Consider the following 15,564-nt stretch of genomic DNA (forward strand, 5'->3'; position numbering starts at 1 on the left):
AATCTTTCTGAGGTAACTACAAGAAGATTTGAACGTATTTTATTTTTTGCAAATTTTACCTAATGTAAATCCTCGTTGTCGGGTCTCACATGTTCCATATACCTTACTGCAATCGAACCATTGGATTAAGCATATAGTATAAGCTTAAGCGCGACATGTTATGAGAATAAGGACATTATTTTTACATAATCCATCAACACGGGAAAGTAATTTTTTGTTATTGTTAGCTTCACCCCCCAAAAAAAACTGGGTTTTTTTCTTACGTCCAACCCACTGCCATTAGTCTTTCTATACAGAACCCTGTCATTGTTAGACACGTTAGTTTTTTAGCACCTAGCAGTCGTTAAACCTTAAAATCGTTAAACAGCATTTCATATATATATATATATATTGAAATAGGTTGACGAATCGTTAGTTCGGTTATTAAGGAAAAGTTTGTGTTGACGTATGATGTAATCAAATGTGTGTTAAGCTTATGCGGTTTTCTCCCGATGGAAGATTTGAAATAATGATAATACTGCGTACCTTTAGCGGGTAACAGCCCATATCTAATAGGCTGTCGCGATGTGCGCATGTGGCTCTTGAAGGCTATCGTCTTCGCTCGTGTGCTATGCTCTATATATATATCAGCTCTGAGACATTTTGATCGAACAAATGCAGTAGGAGACAAACTTATTGTACATCGCAGAAGTTTAGCTTTTTTTTTTCTCTGCGCATTAGCCGGAGAAATGTTCTACTGCGTGGCAAGCACAGTTCTCTTATATATATGGGGAGGCTAATCTCTAGGTGCAGGTCATCGGATCAAATAGCAGATGATCAGCTTAGTTCAAAGTTGTAAAAGGGAAATTTATTAGAAAGTTAATTCTGAAACGCTGTTTTCTATTCTCCGCACGGTCATCATAGGAAACTGGGCCTGTCCGGTTTCAGTTGGGTCCGTCCCGGTCTTCCCGTCGATATTCGTCATACACCTGTGAACATATACGAGGCTCGCTGTAGGACATTCAGTTTTACTTTTGCCTTTCAAAGATGAGAAGCTCTCACTCCTGGAAATACAGTAAAAAAACATGATAGCAATGCAAAAAACTCTTTTTCTTCAATCGGTACACACGCTATTATCACTATAGCTACATTATCGAATGATGATTTGAAGCCACAACTATTTTACCCACATTCATTTAGCATATAACGCATATATGATTTCAATGTAGAGCCATGAGTGAAGCTGATGATCATCCACGAATTATTGGGCCGACATGGAATAAGCAGTAACAACTCGAGAACGACGGCCGTGAGAAGTTTGTCTCAATACACTGAAGCATGCACTTCGGCTACCTGTTAGAACGCGCGACAAGGTCGCTGTTGTCACGTATTAAGAACGCAAACCTAGCAACCTTTTCATCCACGTTAAAAATAAAGTAGTCCATTCATCAGGATGATTAACACAGGTCGTGAACGGCCCTCATAGACCAATATTTCCTTAAAAGTATTTCTCACATTACTCCTCGGAGCAGAATCTGGGGCCGAGGAGGACACCTATGTAGAGTATATATAAAGGCCCGAACACGATTTGCGGTTAGTGATACTTCAATTAGCTATGATATAATGTATAGAAATTAATTTATAGTCATATTGTAAATAGTCTGTCACGACTGGCATTAGTATTTTGTTTCATGTAAATATATTGTTATGCCGCCTAGTAAATGACGCTGCATACAAGGGTAATTCGACTGATGCTATACCAATACCTACGCGATAAAGCTAGTCGTTTCGAACAACATTGATAGATTCCTTAGCAAAAAATATCTACGATTTGTGGAATAGCAACAAAGATGGCCTTTAGAGCATCGGGAGTCATCAGTTTCATATATACCTTTGCTAATGATGATCCATGCAGCGTAGGCTGAGGTCTACATTGAGCGATCTAAGAGATCGTTCAAGAATTTTTCAACATCTTTCTAAAAGAGACTCACAATGGGTGACAGCCAATGTCTGATATGAATCAAGTGAGGAGATGAAAGACTAAGTAGCTGCGATCAAATCACTCACTAATCAAAACCGACTAAGCGAAACTAGTGGACCAGCCTTAGCACTGACGCAAAGTGAGGCTGACCCATCACTCATCTCCACTATGCGACCCAACATGTGGGCACCTGTGCATGGGTAGCTCCTGGGACACTGCACGAGAAAACGAGTTGTTGCCGCAGTGCCGTTTTACTCGATCGGTCTTTTAGCTGCTGTCGCACCTCCGGCTCCCGTGGTTCCCGTTGCCACTGAGGTAGAAACATCTGCGAAGAAACTAATTGTATAAGTGATCTTCCGAGCAGCTGGTCACACGCCGGCAGCGCTAGCTGCAGCCTCAGCAGGGGCGAACAGCAATAACGACATCTGCAGCAGTACAGGGGTCGCAGTGGCAGATATCGAAAGCAAGTATCGAAAACACCGGCCTGTGTATGTCTGGGCTAGTCTGACCCTGCAGAGCTATGATGTTTATGGCGGCGGATTGGATAGAAGGACGGCGGCAGCGGCGGCTGCGGATAGTGATGGCTAAGAGATCTATCGCACTGCACCATCGAGGCGGGAGTCGACCGATTGACGAGCCTCAGGCAGACGTCCAGACCCAGCCACCACGAATGGCCGACATATAGACTCCTTGACACACAAACAGAAACATGCCCGGTCACACGGATATCTATTGGAGAGATATCGGGTGTCGTGCAAGGTTATACGGGCTACCTCAACTACACGACATAAGACGCTACTGAACACCGGCCGGCAGAATGAGCAGCAGGTCAGGTGGGACCGAACAGTCAGTGCAAATGTCATGAACAATCGACATCAGGAGTACACCAACACCCAAAGCTATGAGCCCCAATTTATGAAGAACTTTTCGTTGAAAGTGTGCGCAGCCGTAGATGCAGATGGATAGTACCCAGACGACTGGCAGTCAGACGGGCGTTAGAAAAGTGAACATGAAGATGAACCAGTAGCTTTGCAATTCGGCTCTACTTTAGATATCATTTATAGCAAGTTCAATAATGTCCTTAGTTAATAATGTGGCTATAGTGTGCACTGTTTTGAGAGTGGGATGAATGATACGTGAGGGCAAACAATCGGATAGAGCTATAAACGTTTCTAATTCTACGATGATTATGACCGTTATTGTAATTTATTTTTAAAAACATCGAGGACATGTACAAAGCGTCCTATAGTTTTTGTCTGCGAAAGCAACTTATACAGGTTTCGCTTAAACCAACATCAACGCATAGCGAAATCATATTGGAAAAACAAAAGTATAATAATAGCTGTTAATAACGTCTGTTTATTAATAAACACCATTTCGAACGGCTCAATAGAAGTATACTTGATCTAGTTATGTACTAGCGTTTTCAGATGAATTGTAGGCGTGAACTGTTTTTCTTTGTTCTTATTTCTTCATCACTAGAAAACTGGTTCCTCACTTTCTTACATTGCGACTATATGTAACACTCAGGTATAATAAAAAAATGTAGTAAGATAAACCTTATTTCATGTTTCCCATCGAGCCTGCTCAATGCTCTGTTTCACTAGAGAGGTCTACATCTCATGCGCTGGTGCAAAAAATGGTCGAGCCAAAAAGTACACACGTATCTCTGCAGAGACAAACATCTAATCAATACGAGGGATTGGACAAGTGGGGTATAATTTTTCGATATAGAAGATATCGGGGAGTTACTATAATGCTGTACGTAGCGCGGCCGCATCATTGACATGCAGATAAGATAAGCATTGATGCAGTGTTACCCGTCATATAGTGTTTACAACGCGCAGTTTTAACAGCCATAACAAAAGAATGAGGCTTTCGTCTGTCAAATAAGATTTTTTTCACTGGTTCATTAATGAATGACAACACAAGCTCAGAAACCGAAACGCAATCAACACTAACGGTGTCAACTCTGATCAACAACAGGCGTCCGAAATTAAAGGTACCAAAATAGGTGGGGCAGAACTAAATTTATTGAGCGTTTCAGATACAGGTGCAACGTGTACATGTCGGCGCCAAATGCAACGTTCTTAGAAGCTAGTTACCTTTTCAAACTGGTCAGCTTACAAAATCAGAACGGCTGGTCCACGCGCCTAATTCCGACTACAGCTAGCCAAAGTTCCTTTGTCACGACATGAATTTACGTACACGAACACCTCCGCATCTTTACTGACGTGTGAATATTTGCAATGACTATAATGTTGTTACTATGTCTATGCAGGTTCGTGTACTACCATTGCGTTCAACCAAGGCTTTCCATTGATCTGCTCTGCTTTCCATGTCTTGCTCGTCCATTGTTGATCCATGCAACGATCATCATCGATGCTAGCGCCCCCGATGCTGGCGATGTTGTCATCGGTGTCGGCAATGGCCACCCAATTCAATAAAATGACGATAGCGCAGAATCGGTAGCGAATAGAGGCTCCGTTTCTGCCACCTACCTACGCCCGTTTCCTTCGCGTTGTCGCTTTCTGCAAAGAGCTTCCTGGAGGCTATTGGTTTGAACGAAATCTGCAAGTGTCTGCCTGCCTGAACAGGCGAGTACAACGCAGACTGTGAGAGGTATGGGGGCTCTAAAAATGTGCAAGAGAGAAGGACGAAGTACGACGTCGAGAATGGACGGTATTTATCTGTCTCCCCAGGCGGAGGCGGAGCCGAGGGCATCCGTTTCACAACGAAGCCAGTAATGGCACGGGTGAAGCACCGTTTCCCCTCTTAGGACCCTGATATTCCCTTCTCGGGCCATTGTATCAGGACCAGCTACAGCCTAGTCGCCGGCTACATTTCGTCGTTTGCCCACTTTTGGCCCCAGTTCTTCCTCCTTTTCGAAAATAGGGCCTAGACACAGGAATCGGAAGCAGGAACGGAAAAGTGGATAGAGATGAAGGGGGGATGAAACCGTGTGTACAAGAAAAGGGCTTCAACGCTACCACGAACGAACTCGAAGAAGAAACGAAGAATCGTTTTACAAGCGACAACGGCGACGCGGCGGCTACCGCTGCAGTTACGATACAGCGCGCAATTGTTATCTCCCACGCTGCCCTCTCTTCGTTCGTATCTGTCTGCAGGAGGCTTCGCTTTTGGACAAGTGTCAGCGAAGAGAGAAGGTTTTCCTCCTCCGCTATGTCCTCTTCCTCTTACTCCTCTCTATCAATGCCCCACCCAACGTACAATCCAACAGTAGAAGTCGATTCGCATTTCTCTGAAACCTCAAGCTAACTGCTCTCGACGACTGCGGTTTTCGCTTTTCTGGATCTGCCTTAGTTTACGCTGTCCTGCATAGCCCTGGCCTGCCGCCATCTTACACACGTATAGGCGTATGCGTACCACATAAGACCCAAAGAACGGAGTGAGAGCACTATTTTAATTTACGCTTTTCTCCTCATACAATAATATTCTGAGACCTGGCGCGTCGTATAATGTTAACGCCACTGGAGATACGTAGAATGGATAAGGGAACTAGTAAAACGGGTAACCGCATAATGCGCAAAGTGACAGTGCGGTTGAATATCTTGAATTACGTCAGGGCTTATTTACGATCCCAAAGAGAATCTCCGAGTCTCATGTACATGTTACTACGTTAAGATTTTGAAAGTGCCGCCTTTATATTATTTCGCGGTTATGAATTAATACTGCCTGCCGTTGCGAAATACACGTCCATACGGTGACGCGTCAAGCACCTCACAGGAGTTTCCCTGTGGTTATTTTTAAGTCGCCATTTATTAACGGGCTGTATATAATTCGTATGAGTACTTTTAAAAAGCTGAATGTCAACTCAGGCGGAAGGTGAGCGTCAAGCGCAAATCCTTAGTTCCTCTGTGTACAGAATCTGCGTCATGTAAAAAGAAAGAAATATCCAATTCTTTGTCCACGTGTTAAGATAAGACCGAATGCCCCAAAAAAAAGAAAGTTCCTGCTCCATGATGATATCGTCGGGGCGCTAGTGTCATCATGAGCCACCCGCTCCTCCGATGAAAAGGCGCTCCAATGGTCAGCTGCGGTAGTGGCCCGAGTCCACAAACAGAATCCCTCTAAAAAACTTAGATTGACATTTAAGCAGCAAATGATGGACCAAAATAAAACGAAATAAGGGCATTGTGATGATGTTCGCAAAACAGAAAAATCCAACGATGCTTCTGTTACTTTCACATCTTCGAACGGCTCTCACAATCCGCATTTAAAGGCCTATTGTTGTTTCGGGAATGGGCGGATCGTCTAGGAGCTTGGCAAGGAACCGCAATTTCTCGTCCTGCGAAGGCTATACCACTTCCATGCATGATGTCGACAGGATACGAGCATAAAGACTGCTGATGACTTGACGCTGCCTTAGATGACGGGCTCAGTTAGCGAAAACCTTGGCCTCCCTGTTCGGTGATTGCCATAGTGATAACGGAAACTTTTGTCGAACAACGTGTTAATAAGCCTTTAGCCGACATTGCTCTCCTCGATACGAAAGTAAATAGTGGTATGCTAGGAGTTACTGTTCTAGATTCATAGTGCAAGGTCAGCACTGCGAACTCTATATGTTTTTCCATCATATTCTCTTTGGTTAATTTTTCTTTTGATTTATTTCGGGAAACAAATTAATGAGAAAACGAAAAATATATTGTACAATTATGGTTTAAGTATAAAAGTAGTCGTTCTGAAGAATATATACGTATAGTATATGGGTTAACTTTTATTTGTTTGGTTTGTTTAATCAGGCGCTGTAGTAGTCGAAGTAGTAATAGCTTTTAAATTATTTATAGACATTTATTTTTTTCTAGAACTATTTAATCTACCACTTTAGTATATATACATATAATTTTAAAATTTTGCTTATGTAATACTCAGTATTCATAGATAATATAATGGAGTATTTTGAAATATATATTATATAAATAAAATTAAACCGCAATTCTATTGCGTTGCTATTGTTAGCTATTGGATAAAAAGTAATAATAATAACTTTTATTTAAATGTACCAATTTTGTTTACATTTAACTGAGAACGTTATCACAGCACTGTCTAAAATGTAGTCAATTGTCAATGCCTCGTGTTCTTACCACGTACGGCTGATGGTTTCTAATAACAACTAGTATATTTATGACACATTTTTTTAATGGTCATATATTACATGCATATAGGTGAAAATAGCTGGACCGGACCGATACGACGTTAGCTGCTTTGCAATTTACGGCTTTCACAACAAATCATGTACAGACGCATGCTCTCATGAACCTAACGAGAGGTACATTTATAGCAGACGCAAGAGGAGTCGTGACAAATACCATGCAGCAGATAGCACCTTAACGCCGTCGCCTGCCGGAAGCCTGATATACCGTTTCTCTCGTAGATAGCATTCAAGCCGTAAACTCCTAAGCCTCTGGTTTTTTTTACGCGTATGAACGTTACAACTCACACAACATATTAATGAGTGATCATCATTTATATAAGATATATTACTTATATTTTATTGCTCAGTGTATTTTTATATAAATGCGGCGCTAACTGTGTACCGTAAAAGGGAATGCGTATTACGTACTACGCGTGTGTTTTAATTTAAAGAATTTGACATTTTCAGCATTAGGTCTTCATAATGGACAATATTGTCCGTGCCGTTGACAGTGCTGATTTCATATATATTACGGTTACGGTGTGACGTAATTATTGTAATTTAATAGTATATATACATACATGTTGCAGTAATATATCTTTTCCCCATTGAAATGCGTTATCAGGATCCTGACGGCATACTGGCCAATTCTATCGAAACAAAATGCCTGGATGAAGTGTGCCCCACCAGCCTCTTGCTCCACGTCACATTGGAAGAGGCATTATCGCCGTCAGGAGAACAACTCGCGGGCAACCTGCATGCACCTTTAATAGTCGTCCGCCCACGATCTCCTTTAAGCCCGACTCGCCTGACTGCTGACTCCGAGCTGTAAATCGTTTCTCAGCGCGAAGCTCGATTTGGAATCGCTTCCGGGACTTCGAACTGCATTCCTCGAGATTCGAATGAACCTTCCTCTTTCCTTAGCACCCTCACATGCTTCCTGCACACCCTCGCTGTACTGAAGCATCGGACATAGTACGAACGCATCGCAACGCAGCAGCACATAGAGAGCGCTCGCTGGAATCATGACGTCCTCGAGGATCGGCCAGCGAAAGCTTTGCCTCGAGTGAAAACCATCCACTGTCAATTAAGCGGTGATTGAATTTTACGCTCGAAAAAAAGAACTGGGCTGCCGAGTCGAACAGCTGCGGCTGTTATGTTCGCTCGCTTAGAAGCGCCGGCAGTCAAGAGCATCAGCGAACCAAGTTCCGATTCCAAAACCAGCAAACTCCCTTTTTGGCTCGTCCAGCAGGGCCGCAATAGAAGTCGTGCCTCCGAGGGCAGGCAGTTTCATCTGTTCCTCTAGGGAACAAGACACTCCGTGGCAAGCAAGCGGCGAACTCCAACGTATGCTGTAATTTTGCAATGGGTCTGAGGGTCGCCTTGGCCCGGTCCTAAAGGCGGCCCGAAGCCTCATACGTCGCCGCCAAGGTTTCGGTGTTGTTTTGCGAGTTTTGCCTTAAAGAACGCCACCGTACCAAACGCTTTGGTGGGCTCGCTGCACGGCAGTGCCACGAATAGACTCTTGGCGCCAAGGCTGCCCCCCAACTAATACTGTATCGCTGGCGCTATCTCTCCCATCACCACCCCACCAATGTCAGAACCGGTCCGTTTCGTAAGGGCCCAGTCCGTTTCCGCAACGAGCCCAAAGAGAGGGACCGTAAAACCTCGCGTAAACATTATATAGCTACCTTCACCCAGCTACCATACGCAGTGGAATCCCATTGTGTATGTCCGCCAGTAAGGGAATGCTATGGCGGCTGGTATCATTCTATGCCCGGCCACCGCCGCGTCTGTAACAACTGCGATGTACGCCAGAGTCTAAGCTGCATGTCGTCGTATCTATGCTATTGCTGCTACTGCTGCTGCTGCTGCTGCTGCTGATTTGCAGAAGAGCCGAAGCAGAGGTAAAATAAAATTCGCAGATAAATTGAGTTTGGTCGTTGGTTAGTTGCTGGGACCAGCGCCGGCAATACCCGGACAGATTGACCGAAACGGCGTTATCCTTCAGACAGTATGTATTGCAATAGCGCTGCTCTTTCGTTGCTTGGCTGGCATGCAGGTAGCGAGCGAGGGCGTAGCTAGCTCAGTAAAATGTCGGATATCGGAACTTGGCGAAGGATGTTTGAACCCAAGTGCTGTGTGTTCGAAAAGGGGATTACCTCGTGGAAAACTTGCTTGTCCTAGCCGAAAACAGATTTGAGAACAGACGTACGTATAAGCTTTCGAAACACATACGCCAAAAGAAGGCGTAGAGAAAGTGAGACTGTAAAGTCTTAGGATTGCCTAACAGACGTTTAGCTCAAAGAGAAGGAAAGGTTTCTATGGTTAATAGTTGTTAATATGGTTTCTAGATGTATTGCGTGGTTTGCTACAGCGACGCGCGTCGTAGGGAGCATGTATACAACGAAGGTGACGTGTATACATTTTCACAAGTTGGTTTTTTCTAAGTTTTTCTGTTAGATTTTCTAATACTGTCATGCAGAACGGGTCTAATTTCGAATGTTGACTTGGCAGTATAAATCAGAAAGCTCAAAAAAATACATATTTTAGATATAACGTATTATACGCTTGGCTATGGAATAAATAGTCATGAAGAAATAGGCCATTTACCTCTTCTATATTACTATTCCAACAAAATTATTTTGTATCTGGTAAATTATCCTATGCTAATTACATCGAATTACGGTTACGTTCATAATCGACATAGATTTGATAAAAACAATACAAGTATAGTAAAAGTAATACCAGGCCATAATCAATGACGCTCAGTTATCTGTCATCGATATGGCGACGTCAGGCGATGAAAATCAAAGACTCATGAAAAAGGCGATAAAAATAAAATGATCTCTTCAATCGCTGAGTACTAAAATTTTGACGTCTATTTAGCGTTTCGCTAAAGGTTCACATATAAGTACATAGTTCTCGAAATTAGGACGTATTAACATCTTACCTTAAGGTAGCGTTCCGCTCGTCTACAAAAGCCCTCTCGTCTCGAACTCACGAACAATCTGCCCCTTCTAACACAAATGAACTTTACTTCTTTTCGCATCCGCAGCGCCGATACAAAAGGTACAGTGGCATGCTTTGGACGTGACCTAACTATCAGGTATAAAGCGTCACTGGTTATACGTTCGGCGTAGCCGAAAACGGTGCTCCGCTGACTTCACAACCGCCTACAATGACACAAATGCACGTTTCTCGTCTTGAGTGTCCTGTTTTCCTAGCCCGATTGCGTTGGCCTCATTTTTAAATTCACAGCCTCTACGAACATTACCCACCTATTCATCCACCGCGAGAGATCTCCTCCCCGATTTTCATTGTACCCGTTTCACAACGTCGAATTCTAGCAGTCGATTGACGCCTGAGGTCGCAGCGGACGTCACAATATGGATCGGATTGGAACGAGTAAACCGACGGAGCTTTTCGACTATAACTGCTTATCAGAATTGCTGCGCGCAACGGTAATAGTACTGTATCTTTTTGATATTAGGTATACGTTTTTATCGTGCCTTAAATATACGTATAATATTCTCTTATTGTCTGAAAGGCGTTAGATCGAGTATGTAATGTAGACTGTCGCTAAGGGACCGTTTTTCTCGAATTGAGGTAATGAGGTACCAGATGCCGCGCACACAGTGTTCTAAAAATGCTGGCTTAATTTTTCTAATAGGCACAATTAATGTTGTTACATGAGTGTACCAGCAACGAGCGTTCCGTAGTAAACGCAATATTAGGGTTATAATTGGGTTTGTATGTACGATTGTAGCCGCCGCATCTGTGTGTTAGTCTGCATTGGTCTAGTGGGGTGTTCAGCTGATTAAGGCACCATAAAGCAAATACTTGCTAAACATGACACATGAATTAGGGTAAGTCTAAAATGAAAAAAAGAGGGGTGAAGTACGCGCTCACCCCAATTAATAAATCACATAAGTAATCTGAAACGGTTCGCATTTTGAAACATTCCGAAATGAGTTGCATTGTTTATTATAGTGACTCAAAACTCGTTTTTATGCTTCTTGCAACAGTACAGGGCGTAGCTACCCCTGTGATAATTTGACAATTTTCATTCAATAGCAATCTACTACTTTTAGCCAACGACTGGAAAAGGTTCTACATTCCAGGTTCGTGTAAGTCTTAGATTATACTTTGGACCGCCCTTCCGTAACGGCATTTAAGTTTTTTTAATCATAATTTATTATAAAATGCAGCTTAGAGTTTTTAGTCTTACGTCGCCATAGCTATTACCTCGTATGCACCATCTCACACGATACAACGAAGTCAGGGCATAATCCTTTAAGCAGCCATCCGCGCTTCATTCAACTGCAGTTCTTGGCAGCGATACACTCAACGCAGCGCCACTGTGTCCTTGTCCGTCACGTTGTCCGTGGCCGACAAACGGTGCCAGAAATAGGACCCCCTTGGAAAAATGGAAGAGGGTGAGAAGGGTGGAAAGGGGCCAAGTAGGCAAATGCAAATCGATGACGGCACAAGTTAAGCGTTAAATATTGATCATCAATAGAAAATCTCATGTTAGATTTGTTGAGCAACTCAGCTTAAACCAATAAGACTCGTAACGCAAGCTTATCTGGATTGGTTTTCCTTCAGTGGGATACGTTTTAATCAGCATTCATTCTGATTGTTAGTGGTCACGATCAACCTCACGTTCTAGTTTTGCCTCATCGCGGTTATCGGAGTGACCATGATTGATTATCAGCAACTAGAAGCCTAGAAAAGATCTAAGCGTCAAACAAACCGTCATAATGTATAGAATGCTGTACACAAACACGCAACTAAAGGAAAATATTTCTAGCCAATGTACTAATCTTTCCATCAAAGCATACAGGAATGGAGCAAGAAGGGCATTTTTTACAGCATTTGAATCGTTCGCATTGCTTAGGGTAGCTCTAATAACATACGTGGAAATTAAGTTGAAAAAAAAAACGATACAAACATAGGATAATTTTGCAGTCGTGCTATATAGATAGATAAATCGATTTGGTGCAGATCGTCGCGTTCATTTAATCAAATATCGAAGGGTTACCACTTCTGTATTATGCGACGATGGATTTGGAATTAAAAATAAATATTAGGCTTCAAAGGCACGGTTAAGGCAAAAAGAAAAATTTCTACGAGGAATACCGACGGTTAATTTGAATAGGCCGTGGAGCCTAACAATCAAGCCAAACAGCACGAGAATGTCGCCAGCATTTAGTAGGTCGACAATGAAGATACTTTTGGTTTCCCCTTTTATGCCTGCTAGCGTGAACAGGAGCTAGACCCGACACCCCTGGCGGTTCAGGTTTGTGCGTGTATGAGCTGAGGCCTTGCTAACTGTATCTCACATTCTATTACAATATCAAATAAGTACTTTAGTAAAATTATCCGATTTATTGGTCCCATACCAACTTATCAAATATGTCATAGAGGTATTTCATTTACTAAGGAAGTATGATTTTGTCTTGATTATTTAAGTTAATGGATTCATTGCGAGCTTTTGCTACCAAATATCTCTATTTCATTCACGAATCTCGTATGTATTTGATTGTGGGAAAAGTCTTAACTGTTTTTAAGCCTAAGTTGAAGCAAATTTCCCCCACTTTTTAAAATAACATCACTAAACGAAATACGCGCAATTTTAGCCAAGACCCTCCTTTTTTCTGGTTACATCATAATTCTGCGACTGTAGAACTTCTGTAGGTATCTAAGCGAAAAATTGCCACAAGTTATTCTTGCATTTCTCCATTGGAACTAGATCGAGATTATTAAGAAAGTTTTGCAGAGAACAAACTGGTTGATAATCTGATAGTGCAAGACTCGCGCTATATGGCGGGTCCAATAATTTCCTATTCAAATTCTCTCAATGTAGCCTGACGTTATCATGGTGGAAGGCGACGCCTTTACCGTCTACTAGTCCCTATAAATTTTTGTAGTGATTTACTGTAATCCTCCATAGAGACTCGAATCAATTGCTTTGTCAGGCGACAGATATAGCTTCCCTATTTCACAAAACACAGCATCACTTGCATTGACCTCAAACCATGCTTTGCCGAGCAGCTTTGTTCAATTGTCGTATGTGATCTACGTTTCACCACCCGCGACTAACCATTTTAAAAATGGCTAAACTCGCTTGTGGGTCTGTAGAGTTTGGCGGACGGAAATACGATTGGGAAAAATCGTTTACATCAATTCATGTGGCACCCAATCATCGGGTTTCCTTTGCAGCCAGTTGTCCCCAAATCGTCGAAACCTATCTGATAGTAAATGCCTTGTTCTTATGTAACTCACGTGTCGGTCCTACTCAACCTTCCCCATAATGTGATGAACCTTTTGTGAAATCAGCCTATTATTATGAGAAACCTCTTTTACAACGAAACCTCCAGCAAAGGCGACAAGATCACCCTTGAATTATTTCTTCCAGTAACGAACTTTGACCATAAACAGCGCAAATATTTTATGGCCTAGATCTCGTTTATGTCTTTATCGTCATAAAATGGTATAAAATAGCAAGTTTTTGCAGAAATCTCATTCATATTCTATATATTTACTAGTGCCGAATGTCAGCTTCTAAATGACACCCACGGCGACCCGACACAACTCATATTATCTGAAATTTCTATCTATTTAAAGCTATATAACTGGACATACGGTTAATACTTTTTTAACAACCCAAAATATACTCTAATCTTGTTCATAGTACCATCGGTGTTAGATGTCCTGATCAACATTATCCGTCCGACGGCTTGGGATTGTTTTGTGATATCATCATTCACTCTTGGACTAACCTTTCTAAGCGCATTTGTTTAAGTAGAATATATCTAGCATTCTCCAAATCGCCAACCGCACAAAAGAGAATAACCGGATCCTTACGTGTCTCCAGACAGTCGTATCAGTTCTTTAGATGATCATCCCTCGCGCTCTGATCGATCAGGCGTCCGGCTCTCTGAAGTTAGCAGCGAGCCCTGATCCGCCTCCCCGCGATCTCTTGAAAAACTAAATACGCTCCTGTTTGTTAGCATTTCTTTTAGCTGCCAGCCGCATTGAGTGTTTTTCAGAAACAGCTTATTATGTACCATCTGGCAGAGGACGCATTATCGGAAGAACTATTGAATTTGGCGATCCAAACAATTTGAGGCATCCCTAAATCAGATCAGGCAAGTTCTTGACAAAGGACTATGCGTTGATTGGTTCGTGTTCACCATATAAATATGGCAAAGAAATAAAGCAATTCTTATAAAAAAAGAACATCTAAATGGATCAAAAAACAAAATAGACGGTTAAGGAAATTATGCCCCGAGTCATCTGACTATTATTGTGCAGTTCGTATTAAAGTAAGTTATAAGTGTATTGAAATTTTATTGATAGTGCTTAAAATAAAATAAAAAGATAAAATTAAACAAAGACCGAACAATTATAGAAAGGTATCTGAGGATCCCCAGGTTGTAAGAAAAATCTTCCTCTAGATCCTGTGGGTAACGTGATGATACCGCCGATTTTTGGTAAACATATCAGTCCGTCGACGTTAACGTGTACCTTATCACTGGTTAAAAATGGCCAACGCTCGCCTTTAATGTAATAAAGAAATAGCTTTTATAAAAAGTACATGCGTAATGTGGGTAATTGAATCCTAAATGAACCGAACCGCAATTTCCACCTCTTTGCTAGACTTGCTAGGCGTAGGCAATAATAGATCAGGCGAAATAACTAACGGCATAAACATTTTTTCTAACAGATTTTCGGTTCTTCAAGTCAAACGACTCAAACGCCAGTGATGGCTTCTACCTAGGCCACGTTAACAAACCTCCTTGTAGTTGTCTATGTCTCGTTAAACAAACCGTGATGATGGGATGACACAGCAGATGGTCTAATCACCACCCTGATGGATGGCTTACTATTGACGCGTGTGCATTACAACCTATTGCATGCTCGTTTATTTAGTAGGCTATCTTCGCCCACCAGATGTGCGCCATGGATGGTACAAATGCATTTCATTCAAATAGGCGTTAGGCTTACCTTTTCGTTCTTTTTCCCTTTCATACAGCTTGTCCTGTCATCTCTTCTTCTTTTCCTAAGCGGCCATAAAGCGCGTCGCAGACAAACACGGTGTCCAGTGTTTTTGTGTGACTCAGTTTCACTAGGCTTCTCCTCGTCAATGCGACAAATACTAGTCTTTACTCTCGGAGCTTTGGCGGCATTTGTTTTAATCCCTAGTCGATGAAGTAATGAACACTACTTAACCTCTATCGCAGAAGCCAGTGAGCTAGGCGAACCGCAACTCGCTGTGTGTATTCGTTCGTTCGCTTTATATCAAATAGGAAAAGTCTATCGGCTGGAAACATGTTAGGCATTATGAGAGTTTCTCAGCTTTCTTTTCTGAGTTCTTCTCCGTATTGCGTCTGAGCGTTACGTTTGGAATTGTGTTGAGATCCAACCAGCCTTGCCGCTTGTC

General features: G+C 42.3%; 1 long non-coding RNA gene across 1 annotated transcript; it reads right to left on the reverse strand.

The window, feature by feature from the left end:
* Window positions 1–618: 618 nt before the first annotated feature.
* On the reverse strand, window positions 619–15,337 carry LOC147752398 (uncharacterized). Its single transcript, XR_015314165.1, has 3 exons — window positions 15,129–15,337; window positions 13,986–14,108; window positions 619–1,043 (listed from the first exon to the last, which is right to left on the reverse strand). It is a non-coding gene; the product is annotated as an uncharacterized LOC147752398 (long non-coding RNA).
* Window positions 15,338–15,564: the final 227 nt, after the last annotated feature.

The sequence above is a fragment of the Varroa jacobsoni genome, unplaced genomic scaffold (genome assembly GCF_002532875.2).
Source record: "Varroa jacobsoni isolate VJ856 unplaced genomic scaffold, vjacob_1.0 scaffold_1278, whole genome shotgun sequence".
Classification (NCBI taxonomy): domain Eukaryota; kingdom Metazoa; phylum Arthropoda; class Arachnida; order Mesostigmata; family Varroidae; genus Varroa; species Varroa jacobsoni.